The 24056-nt window shown below is 39.4% G+C and overlaps 1 long non-coding RNA gene across 3 annotated transcripts in view; it reads left to right on the top strand.

The window, feature by feature from the left end:
- Positions 1 to 23328, top strand: part of LOC146763872 (uncharacterized) — a 65101-nt gene extending 41773 nt beyond the window's left edge. The window contains exons 2-3 of one of the 3 annotated variants that reach the window (XR_014951140.1): positions 189 to 11864; positions 12406 to 23328. This is a non-coding gene — a long non-coding RNA (uncharacterized LOC146763872). Of the gene's footprint in view, positions 1 to 188 lie in introns of all 3 variants that reach the window. The other 2 variants (XR_014951139.1, XR_014951138.1) reach the window with 2 other exon arrangements.
- The last annotated feature ends 728 nt before the right edge of the window (positions 23329 to 24056 follow it).

Below are 24056 nucleotides of genomic sequence, written 5' to 3'. Positions count from 1 at the left end.
AAATCAGTGCTATATTGGGGCCAAAAAGGAATGGGGCTCTAGTGCTGGGGTCTTTGGTAGAACCTAGATCCATCACTTTTAGAAACTCACAACCCCTGTTCTTCCAAGGAACAAAGCCCAGGTGGAAACTCTGACCTGAAATGTATAAAATTTCCTTTCTTCAAAGTGCTTTTATTCTCTTGGCATAGGGACAAATTGTACCTTGAGGGCCAGATCTGCAAGTGGATCCATATGGAGAAATCTTTATGTATTGGGAACATCATTCAACTCAACAGGACGCTGTGAGGGCAGAGAAGCTTGCCAGGTCCAAGCTGCAATTTGAAAAGTGTTTTGTGCTCCTTCAAGGTAAAGGTATACTATAAACCTCAGCAATATTTTTTTTAATAAGAAAACTATTGTGCTTGTGCTGTTATTAGCAAAATTCAAGAGAAGACCAAAACCAACATAGCTTCTATACAATGATTTTTTTACCCAATGTAAAAAAGGTGGAAGGAATTTTATCTTGTACTTTGAGCTATAGGGAAGAAATAATCTGGTGGATAACTTATCCGTTACACAGGTATAAGAAAGAGTATAAGTCCTAAGAGATTTAACCTAGTTGTATAGTAAAATTGAAGGCATTCTGGGCCATGTCTGTTCAAAGGACAAGATGACAAATTCTTTTTACAAAAAACCGCCAATCCCTATAAATTGTTACTTAGTAAACTTGAAGGTATGTTTAGGGAGATGTGGTTATGGCATGTGAGAGCAATGCAAAACCATAAAGATACTATTGTATATATTACTTTTGTGTTTTCAATGTGCTGTTGTTGGCTACAACCTACCCTGATGGAATGAGCATAAATCTGGGAACCAGAAACTTCTTTGATTTTATTTTCTGTTCTATTTATTTGCTGTATCACCTTGAGTAAGTGACTAAACCTATTTCACAGAGGCTTTATTGTAGTTGCCTGTTTGATATGTGTAAACGTTTTGCAGGTCAGTTGCATAGTTGCATAAACCTCAAAGGCTCAAGAGTGAAGATGTTCCTCACCTTCACAGAGCAGCACTAAAACTATCCCAGCAGTCTCTACTCCAAAGGAAGGAGGTTTTTCTGATCTGCAAAACAGACAACACAATTCACATTCAAATTAGATCCCTCCTTTGCCTTCCTATTCAGTGTTATAGAATTAATCTAGATCTTGCATCAACTAATTTGGGTCATTCCATCATGATTGCAACAGAAGAGGGAGTTTCTTGGCTTTGCTTTTCATTTAAGCATCACAAGGTCCATCTATCTAGTGGGAAGCTAAAGAGGGTTAAATAAGTCCAATAAAGGTTAAAGGTTATTTTGTTAGATGTCTGTCTCCAGGAGAAGTCCAGCTTTTCCTTTGCAAGCCCATATTTCCCTGTGAAATGCTTGCTTGCATTACATATTTATTGCAAAACAGATGCTGGTTGTTGACATCAGTGAAAGCAGGACTGGGCCTAAGAGAGTTGCCTATTTTTACTACACACTATAAGTTCATCCCTCACTGGAACAGAGAGGCACCAGATGGGTGGTAGTGGTTTGGATGGAATGTGTACCCCACAGTCTTTCCTCTTTTTAAATTTTTTTCTCTTTTTTTTTTCTTTTTCTTTTTTTTTTTTTTGTTTGTTTCCTGCTCTTGATCTTTCAAGAAGAAAGACTACAATCCAAGTAGGCATATTGTATATAAAATGAATGACAGCTCCTAGTGCCACCAAGAAAATAAAACCCTTTGTTTATTTAAGATTTTTAAAAATACATTTGGGAGTAAAAGTCACAAAGTTATAAATGAGATCCCTGACTGCTACAAAAAAAATAATTATAATAAAAATAATGGCACCATATTCCCTGATAAATCTGTGCCAGAAAAACTCTTGGGGATCAAGTTTTTGTCAGTCCCCAGCTTTTACCAATTTAAATTCTTGGCAGCATATTAAAACAAAATGTAGAAGGTATTTGAGACTGCAATCCCTCAGGTACTAAATCTAGTGTTTCCTGGCACTAGATGAATGTTACCGGAGTTAAAACCTAGCACCATAGCACCAGATCTCCATAGCTGTTCATATTTATACTTAACAGACAAATATGTCATTCTTTCAGTATCCCTTTACACTGCCAATTTTTTCTCACTTTTTTTTTCTCTGATAAAAAACAAAGGTGAGAAAGTTCCATGCAGTGACTGACATCATGCTATTTTTATTTGCTTTTCAAATATGTCTAGGCCACACCTTTTCCACCCTGAACACATTGTGTTACACTATTTTCTAATTACCTACTAGGTAACAAAAACAGGAGGAGGACCACTTTATCTGCCAGCTATATGCACATCCTGAACACACCAGAGCAAGTTTCCCACTCTGCATAGGTGGAAACAGACTGTTTTTCAGACTCTTGCCCTGAATCTTCAGATCAGACCACACTGGCTTCTCTCATGGTACACACTAAGATTGTACTGTAGCTGAGTTAGTCATTTGATAGACACCTCCTTATGCCAAACACCAAGTGGAGTTTGCTCTCTGACAACACCATTCTTATTTTCTCCTTCCTCTACGCTATTGTCTGTCACTCAAAATGGGGGATTTAAAAATCCTAGTCTAAATTCAGAGGCAATCCCAAGGCTGAGACCTCTGTATGGAGAGACCAAGGCTTTCTACTCTGCTCTGTAGGGTTGTCACTGAGAATACAGTCACATTGAAGATTATTTGGAAGACTAAGTAGATACCCCAGCCTGTGCCATGGAGATGATTTCAGGGCAGGTCCATAATGCTCTCTCTAAAGACTTTTTTATTTTTTCCAAACTTGCATCTTTACCTTAGTGTAACCAGCACTTACCACGTACAGTTTTTATACCGTCTGATCAGATTGCACTATTCATTCTTTTCACACTACTTCAGAGAAGCCACCTTTCTTAATTCTCTTCCCCCCCCACCCCATATACCTCTGAATGTTCAAGGGCATAAAGACAGAAATTCTTCTTCTGTAAATCAAGCAAGTGAAATATTTAATTCCCAATGTTCAGTCACTGCTTTCACCTTCTGACTTTTCCATTTAAAAATGAACTACCACAACTGGCCAAAAAATGAATATAAAATGCCCAGTTATTGGTAAAACCAGATATTCCACATATTCATGCTGTGCCTGTAGAAGTACTGATTCAGCTTCATTGACTTTGCTACCCAAAAACCCCCAGTCAACAATCTCAGGACCAGATAAAATAGCTGAAGTAATTTCTATGATAAAGGTATGAAGACAGCCATTCATATGCTTACTTCCATTCACGCATCCTGATCTCTTTTTCAAAACCATGGAACTACCCAGAATATAAATGTAGACATGTCCCTTCTGTAAAAAAACAGTTCTCTCTACTGCTTGCACTTCCAGGACTCAGTAAGAGCATTGATCTGATGAAACCTCCAACAGGGAGAAAAACAGAAGCACAGGTTTCTGAAGGATGACATCCTTTTTTTTTTCAAAGGGATACCTTTTGAGCCACAAAGGGTCTTTCTCTTTGGCTCTGAAGACAGAATTTGGCCCTTTGCAATCTGTTAAATTTCTACCAGTTTTGCCGTCTGCCTCAAAATCTGCCCTTGCAAAATGAAAGAGAGAAGAGGCATGTGTGAATCTGGCCCAGGAGGGAATAAGGAGGGAAGAAAGGTTGGGTAAGAGTGGATGATCATGTATTTACTGTATGATACTCAGCTTTATATTGATTTCACCTATTTGGTGGACTAAACATGAACTTAATAATGAGATCCTGCTTAAGCCATGTGCATGCTTCCCCGTTAATTGACTCTCGCATATTGATTAAGATGTTGACGTATCCCAGCATTGTTCAGTGGTAATGCAGCTGAGAATGGGCCTTCTCTCCCTGCATTCTCAGCACTCTCTGTACTGCTGTCACCACACTCCCTTTAATGGATAAAGCTGTCGTCCTAAAGCTAGAATGTCTTGCAGGCACAAAGACAAAATTAACTGTTCAATAATTTATGGGACATGGAAAAAACTTTACCCAACAACTTCAATTGATTACTGGAAGTGTTTTGACTGCACTTGCCTGCTTTGCATAAAGTCAGCTTTGCAGAGCCTGAATACCATTTACAGTAGTTTCTTGGCCTTCTTCACATTACAAGATTTTGAAGAGCTTTGGCTTGTTTCAAGGGAATTTCCTGTGTTATACTGACCTGACATTTTTTCCTCTTCACTTCTCACTTCATGAGAAAAATCAGGATTTTCAATGAAAGGTAGTTGGTGAGGAGGCAGAGTTTAAACTCAAATGATTTAGATTGGTTTGAGACTGTCTGATTTTCCAATTCAAGTATCAAAAATACTTTAGGCAATCAGTAGACCATCAAAGGCAGGGAAAACTTTTGCATTTCAGATAAGTTCACACCAAAAGTTTTTATATATCTTGTTATTTCAGAACCCCTGAAGTGAGCTGATGGACACAGTCCAGCTTCTAGAGATAAGAGTTCATATCACTAAAGCAGAACACAACAATTTTAGCAAGAAGGCCTATGCAGCAAATGATGTCCCTTCTCAGAATGATACATGTTGTCTTTTTGCTGGAGAAGTTGACAGTATATCATGTATTAATCAGTGGCAACAAGAAGTTAATTCTCCAGTGATTCTAGTTCCTTTCGTTATTGCCAGAGTCTTCCCTATCTGGCAGCCTATCATCATAAAAATTATTTTTTTTGGTTGACATCTTAAATTTCAATTTCTTTTTATTTTTCAGTGAATTTGGTGTTCAAGAAATACAACACATGTAATGGTTGGTTAAAGCCAGGAATAATAGAAAAAAAGAGGGTGGACAACCTTCTGAGATAATTTTCCTAGCATGTTTCCATTCTCTCTTATGATATCTCTTGCTGTATTCACAGTGACATATGATGTTTCCATGGTGGATTATAAATTCACCATTAGGAAAACAGCTTTCTGTTTAGAAAGGAATGAAACATGACAATTAAGGTAACCAAAGGATACCCATTCATTAGGACCTTAATAAAGAAAGCAGAGTCTGCCATCTTCTAGAAATAACAGTGAATGATAAGCATGTACTTATCCAGAGATGTTCAGTTTTGGGCAGCTATAGAACTGTCAAATTTTCCTGATCCAAGCCCAAGTGACTAAAATATTCTTAATTAATCAAGGTGAAATTATATTGATCTTCCTATTTATCCAAAGTGAGGCATTCCAATGAAACTTTAAGATCAGCTAGGTTGTGCTGAACTTACCATAATGAGGGTGCAAAGATTGTATCTGTAGCATTAATCTGGGCGGGTAAAATCAGATATTAGCATATCAAAACCTGGCACTTCTAGTGGATATTGGGCCCAAAGCAGTAGGAAAATGTCATTTATGTTAGATGTTGCAAGTTCCTGACTTGCTGCTCTCACAAAAGAGAGATGCTCTCACAAAAGAGCAGCTGGCCACAGCCTGCACTGAAGTGACATTTTGGAAGACCTGGGAAAATTTAGATTTGCTATAGGAAAAGAACAATCAGTCTTTAGGTTTTTTTATTGGTCAGCATCCAAAGAGTTGACACATGGCTATCTAGGGCCACATCTCGAAGAAAAGGGTACATAGCTATGCAACATGAAGAGAAAATCAAATCAGAATGAAGCAAATAATGAAACCATATCCAGTTGTGTTTATTTGCTTTGCTCATTTCAAGGTGTTAATCCTGTGTTACTGAGAACATTCCTAGAATATTTCCCAGATGGAGACACAAATGTACCAGTATTTCCTGCCTCTATGTACTTTATTTCTATTTGTTCTCCTTTGAAAAGTTATTTCTAAACAATCCCTCCAAGTGGCAGGATGTGTTGATTTCCAGTTTATTGTAGGGCACCAGCCATTAGAATTTTCAGTAGGCATTGCTGTTTGCTGCAGAGCCTGTTCAAAGTCCAAGCCTCTGGAAGGATCCCCAGGAGGACTACAGCTGGGCCTGTTTGGATATCAAAGTCAAAATTAAAAATTTATGCCAGTGTTTGAAAAATATCTGACCAAAATCTTGGTATGGATTAAATCTCTCTTGCCATGCAAGCTTATCCAACTGGGGTTTGAGGATTTATTTTTAAAGTGCAAAGAGGACCAAATAGCTGTATAAACTGATTTGGGTCAGATGTTTGTTAGCTGAATTATCACTGGTAATGAAACTTTTTAGACCTCACAGGGAGGCTAAAAAAGCCCTTCCCTTCCCTTCCCTTCCCTTCCCTTCCCTTCCCTTCCCTTCCCTTCCCTTCCCTTCCCTTCCCTTCCCTTCCCTTCCCTTCCCTTCCCTTCCCTTCCCTTCCCTTCCCTTCCCTTCCCTTCCCTTCCCTTCCCTTCCCTTCCCTTCCCTTCCCTTCCCTTCCCCTTCCCCTTCCCCTTCCCCTTCCCCTTCCCCTTCCCCTTCCCCTTCCCCTTCCCCTTCCCCTTCCCCTTCCCCTTCCCCTTCCCCTTCCCCTTCCCCTTCCCCTTCCCCTTCCCCTTCCCCTTCCCCTTCCCCTTCCCCTTCCCCTTCCCCTTCCCCTTCCCCTTCCCCTTCCCCTTCCCCTTCCCCTTCCCCTTCCCCTTCCCCTTCCCCTTCCCCTTCCCCTTCCCCTTCCCCTTCCCCTTCCCCTTCCCATATCCTTCAGCCCAAAATCTCATAAAAAACCAGAATTCCCCACACTTGGTCATACTCTATATGTCTTTGTACTCTTCATGTGAATATTTTTTACTTTTTTTTTGATTATACCTTTCCCAATATGTTTTTGCTCCCTGGCTCTTATGGTAAAAAAGAGAGCAATTGATTGCTATCCACCACCTCCTCCTCTGTGTCACCATGATTTTACAGATAAAAGGAAGGGATTCCAGTCTGCCTGGGAATAGTATTTGCAGGCCAAGCGTGGGGTTCAAACTAGACAAGCAGATACATCTGCCCTGCAGCTATGTCTAGAAACACCAAGCACTGTGTCTTACAGAGTGAGAACAGAATCCAGGCCAAGAAACCTGCAGCCCCTTGTGCGTAGTCTTTGCCAAGCCCATGGAGGCTTTGCTGTTCCCCAAGACATGCTTGCCCAGCTCCTCCTGGGTGCACAAAGGCAGGGAAGTCCCACCACACTGGGGGTCTGCAGGGCTTTCTAGCCTTCAGCAAGGCGCTTTGGAACATTTCACCCAGGGCAATGGAAGTTACCATAGAGAGGAGAAAAACCCATCAGAAGCATATGCAAAGAGAAAGCAGAAACTCAGAGTTTGAGGCCCCTCAACAGTAATGCTGTTTACAAGAGTGCAGAGGAATTTCCAAACTGAGTCCTTAGTGGGGTGGACCAGAGAGCTGGAGCACTACCATCTGCTCCCTCCTGTGACTGCCAAACCAAACCTCCTGTGATCTGCCACTGCTGAACACCCCTGCACAGGCTCCAGCCACCCTTACAAATGTTGTCTGGAGGCCAGTAGCAAGTGAGAATTCAGGCAGCTCCCTGTACAACATGTGTGTGCACTGCTGCACATGGGGTCTGATGTCACTCAGAGCACCCCTTGCCATGGCAGGTGAACCCCAACGTGCTCTGGTGGTTGACCTATTAGATGAGGGTGAGAGGAGCAAAACAAGGTGTGGACTGGCATCTAGCCAAGAACCAAGAGGTTTGCTGTCAGCCTCGTGGCTTCTGAGGAAGTTTTTCAATTATTATTGCTAATTTTTTACATAAGACAGGATGTGCTGTGTATCTCTTCTTCATGACCAGGCTCTTTAATGAGCACACAGTCAGAGACACACAGCACACAGTCTGGTGGCCCAAACCTGTGTGACAGAGAGGATTCACAGACCTCAGTTTGTGTGCTCTGCACCTGCAGACATGTAAAGGATGACACCCCTGGGAAATGCTCTTTGTCTCTCACAGGCCTCTGAGAGCCACACCAGAACACAGACAATGATTATGCTCCCTGTATATTCCTGGGCCCTGGATATGGTGAACCTTGGTGGATCCAGAAGGTTTTAATGCAGGCTCATGTAGGCTGGGGTTGTCTTCCCTCCATGCCCTCCAGCAGACCTGTCCCTACCCCCAGCCAGCCCCCAGGATGGAGAGATGCCTGGAAAGCCATCTCTGTGCTCTCTTGCAGCCTCTGATGAACTGAAGGTGGCCTAACAGACAAAGTGTGGCTTTCCTTGTGCATGGTGACTCTTTTTGCCTTTCTTGAGCCAGATCCCAGTGAGAAGCGATGGACGGCTTTTAAATGTTTTATCTAGTTATTTTGGCTTCCCAGGAAGGCAGCCAGACTCTGGAGAGTAGTTAAAGCATGAGCTGGCTTTCAGGACTATCTGCTAACTAGCAGTCTCTCCCTGTTAAGCCAATCCAACTTGCTTGCACTTCACAAGATAAAGAGGTTTCTTCACGTGACAATAATAAAATATTTTGTCACTTTATAGCATGTATCTCTCCTCTCTGGAACCCCCAAACCTTGGGAAAGGGATTTATTCCTGTAATTTCTTTCCTCTCTTGTTTGCCCTTTTTCACACATCAGGGCACTTGAGGGACCCATGCTTGGTGCATGTTTGAATAAATTATTAGTTTCTATAGGAAGAGGCAGGGTTCAAGGACACAAGCCTAGTAGGGTCATTGCATAAAGAATTTTTGTGAGTTTATTAGAACACAGAGCAAAGCAGATGACAGAGGTATTAAAGAGGGGATGCAGGAGAAATTGAGTACTTGAAGCGCTGATGTTCATTTTTCATTTGGTTGAACAGGGAGCAGTTGTTCCTGGAGGAGCATTGTTTGAAGCAATGACAATTCTGAGGAGAAAAGGGAATCATCCACTCCCACTCCACCATAGCTGAATGTTAAGGAATACATTAAAATTATTTTTAAGTTCCCAGGCATGGCGAAAAGGTGGTTTTGTTGCAGCAGAGAAGGGGACTCTGGTCCAGAGTAGCCTACAGGTATCAACAAGAGATACAGATATTACAAACTCACACAAATTCCTGCTTTCTTAGGATTGTCTTGTGTGGCACTGTTAAGACTCCTAGACCAGGAGTGCAATGGCTTTTCTACAAGAGTTTGACTCAGTGTGTCTCCCCAAGTGAATTGTCTGGTCCCTACATTGCAAAGACTCCTTCATGTGATCAGAAGATCACGGCCGCAGCCCGGCAGTGTGGCTGGCGTGGAAATGTGAGTCTTGCCTACATCCTCAGCAGAGCCCAGAAGTGAAGACTGCCACTTCACTTCTTCTCTGACTTTTCTGATACTTCCACAGTTATTACAGACTTCCTTATTTATGCCTTCTTGCCCAAGCCCAGTGGAAGTCAGTTCTGAAATTCCCATTGGCACCTCAGGTTGTTTACTACTAACTCCGTAGCTTACTTCTCCTCATGCCCCTGCAGTTATGGCCCTGCAATCTGCCACAGATGGAAAGACAGAGTCACAAGGTGAGTCTTTATATGTCCTAATGTATGTAATTTATATGCGTATCAGAGTGGACACAAAGGGAGAACACATTCTTTCCAGCTTAAAAGAGGGCAGGTGATTAAAACTAGGCATTAGTAAGAATGAGCTTATGAGGAAAAGAATGTAGAATATTTCTTACTGAAATAACTTATGGCAATGAATAGGTGAATTTTCATTGGGAGGAAGTTCTATCCTTGTTTAATTTCTTCAAGATAGCTCTGCTCACCTTTCCACATATTTTGGGATTAGAGAATGCAGATAACTTTTAATTATAAGACTTGAGATATCTCCCAACATTTTTATTATTCCTCCTGGTCTTCTTGGGTCACTCATAATTTTGCATTTTGTGTGCACTATTTTGTGTTGCTTTACAAGAAAACCTGAGATAGGTAGTCTATCCTACACTGGAAGTCTGTCTTCTTTCCCCACTTCACTCTATTTGGATGGAAGTCAGACTGGGTTGCATCAGTAATCAAAGATCTTAAATTGAGCAATTGTTCAAAAACATACTGGGACATTCATGTATTGCAACCTTCACAGAGCTACCATTTCATTCTCTTCTGCCCTGTCTCACAATTCTTGAGAGAGACGAGTACAGCTCAGGAAAGGGCTTGGGAAGGAGTGTAAGAGTGTAAGGCAATGTTTTCTTGAGTTTCTTAGCTTCTTGTCTTTGCAATTTCCAAAAATGCATATTCAATCTGCTTCCTCAGGTTTCCCAGGGTTTTTTTTTTTGTTTGTTTGTTTTTTTTTTTAAATTTTTTTTTTTGTTTTGTTTTTTTTTTTTTTTTGAAGTAGTAGATACTGTTTCTTAGCCAGGCTTATACCAAGGAAAGATTAATCTTTCCTAGTAGAGAGGATGCACAATTCTGAATCACTTGTTTTGAGATGCAGAAAAAAATGAAAGAGTTGAATAGAAGAAAGAAAGTGTGCATGAGAGAGTAGATTGTAGTAGTGCCCTAGCAATCCAGTAAAGATCTGAACACAAGGGCGGGCCACAGGAGAAAGATAATTTAGGCAAATATGGTGGGACAGAGAGTTGCAGCCATTTTTTTTCACCCTTATCAACTTATCCAATTGCTCTCCACCCATCCATCAGCTATAGCTTCTCTTACTCCCTGAGACCAGTGGCAATCTTTTCTGACATTGGAGTATGACAGGCAGGAGCTCTTAGTGCTGAGTTTACTTGAGGGTATTGGATCTGGCAGGTTTTTTTTCATCTGATTGTTGCTTCCTGGGAAAACTAGAGGGACTTTGTAGACAAAAGGAGCCAATATCTTTATAGCTACACACATCATAGGAGGCAAGAATTGCACAAGGTCACTTTTTGCAGTCATCCTACACTGGATAATTGTGTCTGTTACTGGTCAGATAGAGAAATCTGCAACCATAGGTAACCTGAGGTTTGACAAGCCAATAGGCTTAGCAAATGTGTGCACATTCTCACCTGTGAATCCTAGCTCAGCTCTCAAGTGTGACTGCAGTGGTACAGCACTGGCCAGATTCTAATCTCATTTACACCTGTACCAATGCAGAGCATTGATGCCAAAATGTGGGCCTAAAAGCTGTCTGCCTGTGGCCTGAGCTGGAGTTTCATTTATGTACAGCATGAGAAAAAGTTGCATCTAAACTGTTTTCTGCAGGGGGCTCTGCATGAAAAAACCCAGAATAATTAGACAATTGTGAACCAAAGCACAGGAAAATTCGAAACTCTTTCGAGAACTGGAATAGTGTAGTAAAGTATAGCTATTCATTTGCTGGTGGTTTGTTTTATTTTGTTAACTCCAAAATATCCATAATAGTGTTTTGCTGGGTCTGCTGGTAGGTGAGATGCTCTATTCAACATTTTCTCATGAGACTTTTGATCTGTGTATGTCAAATGCACAGGACCATCATCAGAAGTGATAAATCAGATGGTATCCAGGCCTCTCTCTTCCAAACATAAGGGAGAGTTTCTGGTTTTGCAACAAAGTGCCTAATATCTAAGTTAGACATTCATTTAGGTCCTCAGGGTGTTAACTACTTCAACATTGACTCACTTGGGTCTCAGCAAAGTGGGTCACAGAGACTTAATATTACACAGCTATTGGTATCTTCCAGAATCTTCTGATTTGATCCCTTCAGTCTGGACTGAGATTGAAGATCTGCACAAGAGTTGCTTATGTGTAGAGACAGGAGCTGCAGCTTTGTAGTATATTGAAGAAGGACAAGGACAAATAAAGAATGGAAGAAATGAGAGGAATGTGGAGAAATTTTAAAAGCAAGATGAAGACAAGGAGTAAGAAGGCTTCTCAGAGTCAGACAGAATCTGATAAACTTTGAGAAAAGCCTCTAGATACTTGGAGGTGTTTTCTAAACCTTCCAACATTGCAACATTCTCCCATCATAGTCTGGAGGTGAAGTGATTTATTAATATACATACTTACACAGTTCTCTGTGATCATCTTGATAAGGTAAATATATCACCCAGCAGGAAACTACATTACACACTAGTCTCCTTCCTGAGAGAGAAATTCAGTGTTGTGGGCCCCAGCTATCCCTTTCTGACATACACAGGGCATGCAGTTTAGTTCTTCATTAAAAAATGTCCCATCGAGATGTTTAAACACAGATCTCCCTATAAGGATGAATGCTTTGAATTGCCCTCCGTTCAATTCCTCTCCATTTAATTGGTATAAAGCAGCTTCCCCTTGGCTACTTCCTCCCTTGAAATTACATTAGTAGCCTCACTGGAAAGACATAGGTAAATATTTCACACTACACACCATGGATTAGGAGCACAGCTCCCATTAACTGGAGCTGGAATCACTCGGCTGTTTTTCCCCTCACACCATGTTAGAAATGTACCCTACAGGATGGAGAGACTGGGCTCCCAAGTGTCACCTTATGAGGAAGGTGCAGAACACTTTCATTTAATACTGCATGTGTTTCCATTAGTAGAGTCAATTGCTCTCTGTCCTCAGTTTTAAGACTCCCTGTTTGTCTCTATTACAGATCTGTTTCCACATGCCTGCCAATCCTCCCTAGTCCTTCCATCTGAGCCTGTAAAGTTTTGATGATACAACACCACAGCATCTTGGCTTTCATTTGATTTAAAATTTGTGATTGCAATTATGGACTGTGCATATCTATGGGCTTAGTGCTGCATAGGAAGGTTTTTGTGCCCCAGGTATTTTCAGTGTGGCATGGCAACTTAAGGGATGCCAATATAGCAGAAGCCAGAATATCCTGAAACCTGTGAAGTACATGGGGGAAAAAACTTGCCTGCTAATTTGATTCAGAGTACCACAACAACTGTCCATACTGGCGTGACTCCTTCAGGGTAGAAAATTTATGTATCTGTGTAAATACTACAGAGGACATTCATCACATATGTAAAAATAGGGATGTGGTTAATATAGTGTACACTGTGGTCTCTTACTGCTCTGGGATATGGTGTCTCTGCTGCTTGCATGGCTATGATGTATATACTTATGAGATACCAGTGTTCCTCCTTTACAATTATGTTGAATGATACCACTGCGCTTTGTCTTTACCACGCTCCTCCTTGCCCAGGAAATGTATGAAAAAATGGCCTGTTCCAAATAGTCAGTGCAGGTGAAGTCATGTTATTGCAGCTAGTAAGAAGCTTAAATTTCCACTTGTGAAAAAAAGTGAAAGTTATTTTAAATTTCTATTCAAAATTTTAACTCAAAAAAAAAAGAGAAATATTTCATTTTTATGTAACAATAAAATGAAAAGTATGTATTGGAGAGTTGTACTCTATAAATGTAAAATTCTACTATGGCTTAAATAACCTGAGTGCTTTCTAAAAATGTAAAATTCTACAATAGCTTAAATATTTTGAGTGCTTTCCTTTACATTTTTAGCTAATTCAGAAATCATTAGACTTAATATTTGCATGAACATGTTAAGAGGAAAAAAAATTAGATAAAACACCAGAAAAATATTTTTACTTAAACAGTGGGATGTTTGTCAGCTTTGTCAAACAGCAACAGTAAGTTTCTGGTTTCTTCCCCCAAATTTTCACTGTAATAAACTTGCATTCCAAAGATGTTTTGATTTTTTGAAATTAAATTCTTCAACAGAAATGTCAATTAGGTATTTTCACCAGCTTGATCATGCTATGAAATGCTATATATGAACCACTTTCAACACAAAAATCTTTGCTACCTCCTTGCTGATCTGTCTTTTGTTTCAAGTTCTTTGCTAATAAGTAATGAAAATGTTACAGCATTACAGCTTGTTTTGTGGTTGCAATTACGTAATCATTATTAATGAAGCAACAATGTCAAAACTGTGTGAAACCAAACTCACATTTAAGCACTTACAATAAACAGATATAAAACAACAGATGTCTCAGTTTTTGTTCTCCAATGATTTCATCCCTTGTTAAAAATAAATGTCTGGTTTAAAAAAGAAAAGGGCTTTTCTCAACTCTTACAAATTAATTGAATCCAGAGCCTGGTAATACAACTAAAGAGCTCTCTTTTTCTTTTTTTTTTCTTCCCAAAATTTGTTTGTGAGGATATTGTTATTCAGTAAGTGATAAATTCACTTCAAAGCAATCCAGAAATCTAGGAAGTCAATGGTGCAATGGTCATCTGTCCCAGCTGAAGTGTTAGCCCCTGATAGCAATCAGAGATGTAGCCAAAATGCTAAGCTTGCCTCATGACTTGAACACCCTGAAAAGGTTTTATGACAGAGATTGTTTCTGTCCCTGGTTTTGGTTCAGACAGTTGATACTGGTTAGTCACAAATGGTTCAGGTTTCAGTCAGAATTTGTCAGTAGGTGCAGGGAGGTCTCTAGATCTGGAGAACCTCAGAAAACCAGCACTTGGTTTTATGTAAACATCAAAAGTCCAGATGCTTATTTGAACCATCCACATCTGTTGAGTCTGCAAAACTGGGCTGGATATTTAGCTGGGATAAGTTTCCCTGGAAGATTCATAGACTTCATAGCTGAACTTGTGGCCAGAAATACCAGAGCTTCTTTTGGTATTTAAGTACTTTTTATTCCAGCGCTAAATAGGAATGTGCTACATTTTATTAGTAGGTCAAATACGCAAAAAATTTAAAACTTTATAAATCCAGATCTAGTGAACACTGTGAACAAAATACTTACTAGGAAGTGAAATATCTAGTAGCAATTTGTGAAGAAAAGCAAAAATGTATTATAATTTGGATAGTTTTTTATTTATCCAAAGAAGAAAACTCAATCTACTCTTTTCCACCTTAAAATATTTTATAAATTATTCTTTGTAGAAAAAAAAAAGTAGAAAAGCAATTATTTTTAAGTTTTTATTAATCTGCTTGAAAGATAGTGTTCAAATTTAGGATTTGGAGAATACCTTTTTCCCCCAGTCCTTCTGGCACTGGAACAAGTGCAAAACAACTGTCTTGGCACTTTATTGCAAATCTTGCACAATTTTAAACACAAACTGAGGTTCTTGCAAATTGCATTCTGAAAAGATAGCACATTTCTGCTTACAGCACTATAAGCAATGACAAGATGTTTTGAGCAATCTGTTTTCTCAAATTAGATTAACATCATAGAGAAGTACAATCTGCTCGTTGACACTGATGGTACAAAAAAGCCCAGTGTTTTGTGACCTCCTTCAGGACATTGCTTTAGCAATAGGCATTCCCTGCCTATGTCATCGTGAAGGATGTGGTGCACTTTTAGAGCTGCTGCTCTTTTGAAGAGTCATCAGGCTCCACACAGCTCTGCTGCTAATCAAGCAGTGAAAATACAGGCAGCAATTTAGGGTCCTTGTCAGCACTGTGCTCTTTGGTCACACAACACAATGCATTCAATCCGCTTTTAAAGGTGATTGGTGAAAAACTACCTAGTACATTTGTCTGCACTAAACTAGCAGTATATAATGAGCCTTAAGTCACTACTTCCAAAAACAGCCACAGAAATCTTCACCAGTACAAAAGATTTGCTAAGACCTAACACAATACTTTTGTGCCTGGTGCTCTTGAATCTTTACTGGGGAAACACAGACTTTCCTACCACAGGTAGGAAAGAGCATTCTCCTTTTGTGCAGGTATTATTAAAATCATATCAAGTTTGGGCATAGTGAAAGTACTTTCACATTCACATTCTCCTAGAAACTACCAATTAAACATTCTTCTAAATTTATTTATAGCACACTTTCTTCTACAAAGCACAATTTTTATTATATGAGAGCAAACCCAAACCTCAGGAAACTGAAACTGAGAGTGACCTATGATTTTAAACTTCAATCAACATGCACATACGTGACTGTTTTGTTTTGCTGGATTTTGCACGTTATAATTGTATTTACAAAGAAATTCCTTGAAAACATGTGTTATGTTGAATGACTGCATGCAAACAACTTTGGAACTAGGGAACTTTGATCTTTGACTTACAGACTACAGGGCAAAGGTTAAAATCATGAGCTTTGTTGTCCTGTTGGCAGCAGTTCCTTTTGAAGCTTCCTGCTTCCAGTAAAAGTGATATACAGTTATATACACAAATCTCAGTCTTTGGATGTGTTTGTAAAGGAAAAAAAAATACTTTAAGTATTTTATTAAGGTTCTTAGATAATATGAGCAAGAATCTGACTGTTTTTGTTTATATATATATATATTTTTTTTTATATATATTATATATATATATGTGTGTGTGTGTGTGTGTGTGTGTGTGTGTGTGTGTGTGTGTGTAGAAGTGAAAATGGAGCTATTCTCAAAAGACTTATTTGCATGCATAGGTAATGTGCAAAAAAGAAGTTTGCTGGCCATTTGCAGATTTACATGAGAAAATTTGGTTGTTGTGCAGGCAACTACTTATTTGTGCAAGATAAAAGCAATGTATAATAACCCAGGTTAGAAAAATTTGATCTTAAAGAGATTTTGTTGAATACTTAGACACTGTCATTCCAGTGGGTTGTAGACATTTCATAACAACTCTACTGAAGTGAGACAAAAAATAAAAAGGCTTTTGTTGCTATAATGGTAATCCACTGTGTGAGACTGCACTGCCATGAACAACCTATATTTATATTGTCCTTTACATAAAAAATAATTAAGTGTGCTGAAAGAATTTACTGAAATCTTCTCATATCAGGAATTTTGAGTGCCCTGGCAAAGTGGAGACTTCACAGTTACTAAGATTATAAGGCTGGGATATTTTCTTACCCCCAAGCAAAGCCATGAACAGCATCTACTCATTAGGATGGTGTCTGAGACAGATCTTGTGGACTAAGACACAGAGCAACAATCAGTGATGTGAGATTATTTGCTATTAATTGGCAGAAATTTCATTTACATGTTGCTAAAGAATTACAGCTGTTTCATACAATGGGTAATAAATGAGTGGGACAAAACAAATGACTGGAGCAGTCCTGTTCTGATCCACCCAAACCCCTGGTATTAATTATCTGGTCTCTTGTAGCATGTCAGTCCCATTAACTTGAGCTTAGGGGTTTTGTGTGCAAGTCTTTTAGATCTGAGCAAACATACTGGTGACATAAGCAGCAGCCAAACAAATAACTAGAGTGTTATTTTCTGAGAAGCTGTGAATAATCAAAGCTTCCTAACAATCTCTAATTTGCTCCATCTCTTTTAATCTGACACCTTCTCAGTCACATAGACTGTTCCACACCTTTATTTTCCTTCAGCACAGAATGTTACAAACACTAAATGCCAAAATATGGCATGAAATGTATCCCATTACAACTATTTTCTAGCAAGATTTGGCTACTGTTTTACTGCTGAATTTGATCTTGATGCAAACATGGCAAATACAGCAGTTTTCACTGTTTCTGGCTTTGCTGTGTACTTTCCAGCATGTGTTTTCTCATTGTGATGGCTGGGTGCCTCTCACAGGAGCCCCAGGTTGTAGAAAACCCTTGTTTACACAAAGCTCAAGTGGAAAAAATCCAAGCTGCCTTCTAAACACTTTAAAATAGCACTTTCTAATGCTTCCTACGGGTGATGTTGACACATTTACAATGTTGATTTAAAGGGTAGAGGGAGCACAGTTCTTTCTGACACCCCCAAATGTGAAATTGCTGGCCCACCCTGTCACTGGAGCCACACTGAAATGGCTGCCAGCAGATCTCAAGTGCCAGGTACATAAAAGTGAGCAAACAGGCAGATGGTGACCTCCGTGGTTGTGAGGAAAACCTTTGAAGTCTCCCCTACTTTCTGTCCCTCTAGGGTGGAGTCACAGTCATGAACACTGATCCTGCAGGTCCTGAGATACTTGGTTCAACAGTTCCTGAACTTTCTGTGAACCTTTTTACCCCAGTTTTGCTGAACCAAAATATAATCTAAAGATTTCCTTCATTTCTTTACCCCATCCTTCATTCACTATTTTTTGTTGGAACTAATCTGACTGTAAAGCTTTGTCAGTCTTCGGAAGTTCTAATTTCTCAATCACCTGGTTGACATGATCCTGATGTTCTTCAATATTTCGTCTTCTACCCCAGGGAAATTTATGTCTGTTCCTGGCATTTGTCTCTTATCTTCCTTTGTGAACACAGAAGGGAAGAATTAATTTAATTTCTCTCTCTCTCTCTCTCTCTTTCTCTCTCCCACTCCCTTCCACAGTGAAGTCTTCTTCTGTCAATAAATTACTTCTGCCACATCCTGGAGGCCAACTATCTCTTCTTGCTTTCATCCCTGTTTTTCTTATGGATGTGTTGTTTGTTTCTTCTTTTTGTCTGTTTGTTTGTGGTTTGGTCTTTTGTTAGTTTTTAATGTCTTATTAGTCTTTATATCAATAGCAAGATGTATTCAATTTTTCAGATTTCTTTTTTTATTTTGTTTTCATTTTTGTTTTATTTTCTTTCATTATTTCCATTCCTTTCCATTCTTTCCAGCCCTTTCTATAGACTACCCTGGACTTGATCTTTTAAATTTTTCACATGTCCTTTCTTCACCTTTGATTAGTTTTTCATTTCCTTGTTCTTTATTAGGTGTTGGCAACTCAGTACAGTAGGTGGCATTTTACCTTTTTTCCTCTCCCTTCCCTCATCCCTAGTCCATGCTGAACCACAGCCCAGAATGATGTCAGGAGAGCATTTAGACACCTTTCCAAGATTTGATACTGACCACTCAGCTCATTAAAGGTCTTACAATATATTTTGCAAGAATGGGTGCATTAACCCCTGCATTCTGGACCAATTCCAAATGCAATGATTACTTACTGCCTACCCAGACTCCCCTTACAGTTTCAATGGGATAGATTAATCTTTACTTGACCTGTAGCATAGCATTCCTATCAGTATGTACCACTTTCCATACCAAAGGTGGTGGAAGGGACAATTTTTCTCTGTTACAGGAGATTATTTTCTAATTTCACAGTGCAAAAAAAATTGAAAGGAAGTATTACTTTTCCTTCTTATTCTAAGTTTTATTCCAGTAATTTGTAGACAGAATTCTTACGTAGTCATTGTTCAGCCTGTAGGCAGTACTTCCTTCCTCCTCCTTTTCTCCATTCCCACATATACTGCTTGAAAAGGGACATACACAATCCTTATTTTCTTCTCTTTACACTCTTTTCTTACACAGTTCATATGACTGTTTGCATCCACCACAGCAAAATCACCTTCAGACAGCAATTCTTGTAGTGACATCCAGTTACATGTATTTAAAAGGAAAAGCAATCTTCATAGAAAGCATTAAATTCAAAATATTCATCCCATGATTCCATGTATTAAGTAAATGCTTGCAGAAGCAAGGGAAGAGTAGGAGAAGAAAGGACATTGGAGTGTAAAGCTTGTGTTGTCAGTCTGTATAGTATAAATGGAAGCAGCAAGTTGTATCCTCCGAATAAGTGTCTGAGAAAGGCTTCATGAGTGACAAGAACCAGAGAGAAAACACTTCTAGGACTGCTGAAAGCATCCCTAAAGGTTGAGAGTGAACTAATAAGGAAGCAGTTTATTTAGGTTCAATTCCCATGACTGGTTTGTGACCTTTATTCTCTTCTTTATTGTTCTAAGATAAATGGACAAAAGTGTTCCTTTCTGAATTGCTGTTGTTACTAACAGCCACGTTCTGTCCACATGGCTCCCACCATGATCTGACTGGACTGTAGCAGTTGACTGACATCAGATGAAGAAGTCTTCTATTACAAATTCCTTGACTTCCTTTACACTTGATTCCACAGAGTAGCATTTTGACTTCTGAGATGTTGAAAAAGAACCAACTTCTTTTCATACTATTTTCCTCATTTTTATAATTTTTAAAACCTTCCTGAACACAAGACCTGTTTTACTAGTCTGTCCCAGCATTATCTAAAGTATACAAGGACTTTACCTGACCACTATCCATGAACATTCATTTTTCATCAGTTTTTTCCTCCCCTTCCCTATCCCCTTTTATTTTTCTATATCTCTATTTTCCAGCTGCTCACACACCTTGCTACTTTATTCCCTTCCGCTGTTATGTGCATAACACTACTTCTATAGATATATGTTTGCATTATAGTTGCTTCTGTTTCTCATTGTATGTAGCTTCCAGACAGTCCTTTTTGTCCTTTATCTGTACTGATTTCCCTCCCTCCCTCCCTCCCTCTCTCCCTCCCTCCCTCTCTCCCTCCAGCATTGAAGACAACAAGTAAAAGTCACAGCAAAAGAGAGTATGGAGACAATTTCTACCAGGACTGAAGATCTGTTTTACAGTATCTTATTTTCTGTTTGTAATAGTTGTTTATATAATCCATGGTGTCATCAGATGTTTCTTTAATGCATTCACAATTACTTGGCTTATTTTACATAGCGAAGGATCATGCTATGTTATGTCTCATCACACTGTTAGTGAACAGAACACGATACTGGAAATGAAACATGACAGTTAAATAGCAAAAGACAAATACTTGTTTTTAAACTAAGACTATACTATTAACTTAATTAGCAACTTGCAGCACTTTCCAGGTTTTATTTACAAACATGCTGGGCCAAATTCTTTGCTCAGTTGTAACCACGCAAACACTTATTGTATATGTCTGAGAGTTAATTTTCTGCTGTGTTTGCACTTCATTTTCATAGACAATGTCAGCTGTATTCCTTTCCAAGGTGTAATGACAGAAGATGAAATGTGATTAAGATGGGGATTGAGTAAGAAGTATATTGAAGGCACCAGTATGAGGTATGTGACTGCAAGCAATGAATGCAGAAAACATGGTTTAAAACAGGGCTGAAAGACTCAACACAGTGTCATGAGTTAAAGGATTTATGAATGAAAATGTGATAAATCTGGAAAAAAAGGGAGGAAAAAATTGATACTCTTCTCTGGAAGTCATTCTCTTGTATGCAGCCTTTATGCAGTGACAGCAACTTCTCTGGCTGACCGTGGCTTTTCTTTTATGGTAATTTTGAAGAAGAAGGACCTCTGAGCTAATGCTCACCAGGCTCAGAAATACTTTTTCAAGAGGCCACACTATTATAACATAAATCTTACTGAAAGACAAGGGGACACGGACTGGGGTGTTGTTGAGGTCTGGCTGAAAAAGTTAACCTTATTAACCTGAAAATCTAGGCCATCACCTGGCCCTGGTGAGATTGCATATGCATGTACATGTGATAGTGGGTGTTTCTATTTATCTTCATCTACCAGCATCTATGAGTCTTGTCCTGTCTTGTCAATTTCTTTTTTGAAAGTTCACATTGCCCTGCCTCTGAACAAACCAAATCCTTGGAGACAAGCCTTCACTGTTGTTCTTTGTCAAATATAGAGTCCTGTGGGAAAAGGATGAAATAAACCCTCAAAAATTCTTGAAGATGGACTATTGGTACATGCTTCATATCCTGCGATGTATGTATTTATAACACCTTAAACCCATAGTGAAAGGATGCAAGAACTCCTTACACTGAACTTACTTACCCTAATTTTTCTTAAAAGCACATGAAAAATACAGCCATTCTTTCAGAAGGTCTCTGTCAAAACAGGTGACTTTTTAAAACTTTGTGCTTTCTATAGTTTTAAACATATTAATAAAGGAGTTTAGCTCAAGTGATTTCCTGGAGAGTAACCACTAAAAGAGGCAGAGGGAAAGGTCCTGATGAATGCAAAATTGCTATGTACACTACATTTTAACATTACCTAAGAAAATGCAAAATCATAGCCCTTCACAAGGAAGAGCAGTTAAACTGTAAGGCATGTAAAATGCTTTCAGAAAAGTTTGATCTTAGCCATTATTTTAGTTCATTAAAGAAACCAAAGTAATTACTTTTTACAAAGAAACATGCATAAGCACATTACCATTTGAAATACACATAGTATGAGTACTTAAAACTGTTTTTCAAAAAGGTAGGCAGGAATTAACTGGGTGTTTCTTTCTTTTAAAACACTTCAGGTCTGTTTTTATGATCGGTTCAAAATTCTCAGCAGCTATCTTGTTGTGTGACAAGAGTTTACAGCATTAGTTTCACCAGACAAGGACTGGTGGAGTAAAATTAGTCATGTATGTAAATTATAATCATGCTGAATAGTTGTATGTGCTCATTTAGCCATTTTAACAGTGTGTGATGTTATCCTCTCTGCAGGACTAATAAGCATTAGCCATAATGAGGTCAGTCAGTCAGTCAGGCATTATCATGGGATTTAATTGGGACACTGGTCTCTGCTGAAGTGAAAATTAATAACTTTTGTCAATGTTCTGGTGAAATGTTCTGTCTTATTAAACTATGAGGGTCAATTAGAAAGCATTATGTAATAAAGTCCCCAGCAGCAGAACTCAAATTGAGTTATACCACAGTCATTATTCCAGGACGATTGCATTTGAAAATGGAAAACCAGCATGCCATATGGAGGGTGCAGGTTATATTTACAAGCATTGCATGTTAAAGCTTCAGCAAGAAGGAAACAATTAAATGTAATACTGAAATAAATCAAAGCACTGAAAGTGCCATGTTGTGCCAGGCACTTAATATAGCCAGCATACCCCTAGATGCAGCTAGGCAAAATGGCACCTGTTTATAAGCCTTGTTTGGGTTCTGTCAGACAACGTCCTCCCTCTGGATTGCTCTGATGATTCAAAGTCTGGGGCACACCTGGAAGGCTCAGCCAGGCACATTGACTCATATAAATAACAGTTTATTGTATGGCTATTAAGACTAGAGATTGCTTTTATTAAAGTGCAGTTATCATGATACATCAAATTAAAGAACTTTTAAAGCATGTTTAACAGCCTCTGATATTCCCTGTTCGGTCATGTTTTACAGTACTTTAAATGGGGGAGATACAAAGACTCTGTCAGCTCTAGTGTCTAAAGTCAATGCCAGCAAAGACACAGAGACGCCAAGAGGGAAGCAAATAGGGACAGTGACAACATCAGAAGAACACACAGTAGGTCACTTTACTGTTTCTAAGGATTCTTTCTTTCTTTCTGATTTCTTAAAAATCAGTAGTATATCATGCATAACTCTTTTCCCGCAGAATTTACATTCCAAACACAGTTGGAAATATGTCACACCAGTAATCATGGAATCATTAATGTTGGAAAAGACCTCTGAGATCATTGGTTTCAGCTGGTAACCTAACACTGCCATGTTCAAGATTAAACCATTCCCCCAAGTGCCATATGCCTTTTGAATACTTCCACAGATGGTGATTCCATCACTTTCCTAAGCAGTCTGTTCAAATGCCCAACTACCCTGTCAGTGAAGAAATTTTCTCTGATATCCTAAACCTGACCTGGTACAAGCTGAGGTGTTGGAGTGCCCACACATTGAAATGGAGGAGGGTTCCTCATCCTCTGCTGTCACACAAAGACTCCCCACAAGTTCATGCAAGAGCTGTGCCTTGCTTGAGGTGACAGTGGGACTGTGGGCCCCAGATTCCTTCTGCAAGGGGAGAGGGGAGAACACTGGTGCTACTCTTGGGGGGCACACTACTGGGCAGGGTATTTGCCCTTCAATGGCTCCCTCCTCAATTTCTGTATGGCAGGGCTACCTGCATGGTGCAGCTCCAAGACTCAGCAGAACTCTAAAGTTCCACTCAGCATTAGCCCTGCCAATCCAGAGGGGTCATGGCCATCTCCTCTCCTGCCAAACCAGAGCAAGCTGGGATCTCCAAGAATGGGTCTTCCAGGAGTTGACAGACCTCCCGCTTGCTCTCTCACTGCAGGAAACTGCAAGCCTCCCTGCAGAGAGACATTGTGCTGGAGAGCCGTCCCCAGTCTGTGTTCCAATTATTATTCACAGATGTGAAGATGATTTTCTAAAGCACTCATTGTTTGGCCTAACACAGCTGCCAGAGCATGTCTTGCCCTGGATTTTACAGAGCAGTGGGTGAATTGTGCAAGGGCTATGCATTTCTGGGAGCCATAGTCCTGAGGGTGAGCTCTGATCCCAGCTTCTGATACTTCAGAAAGGGTAATACCATCCTCACTGGGAGGATGTGTTTTTTTTTTTTTTTTCATCTGCAACTTTCCTGTGGGTAAAATCCCACAGGATTTTACGTGATTATTGCTGACAGTGCAAGCTAGGTTAATTTTTACTGTGGGGTTTGAATAAGCTGAACTGAAGCTCTGTTTCATTTAGAACTGTTCAATTAGGGCTAAGCATGTGATTTCCAACTTAGCTGTAAACTGACAAGTAGAATCAGGCATGCTTTTCCCCTTGTTCATTCCAATTTGATGACAGCATAGCTTACGTTGACTGTTTCGG

The sequence above is a fragment of the Lonchura striata genome, chromosome Z, assembly GCF_050655825.1.
Source record: "Lonchura striata isolate lonStrDom1 chromosome Z, ASM5065582v1, whole genome shotgun sequence".
In the NCBI taxonomy this organism is placed as follows: Eukaryota; Metazoa; Chordata; class Aves; order Passeriformes; family Estrildidae; genus Lonchura; species Lonchura striata.
The sequence above is the reverse complement of the archived record's forward strand: the minus strand, read 5'-3'. Positions and strand labels throughout refer to the sequence as shown.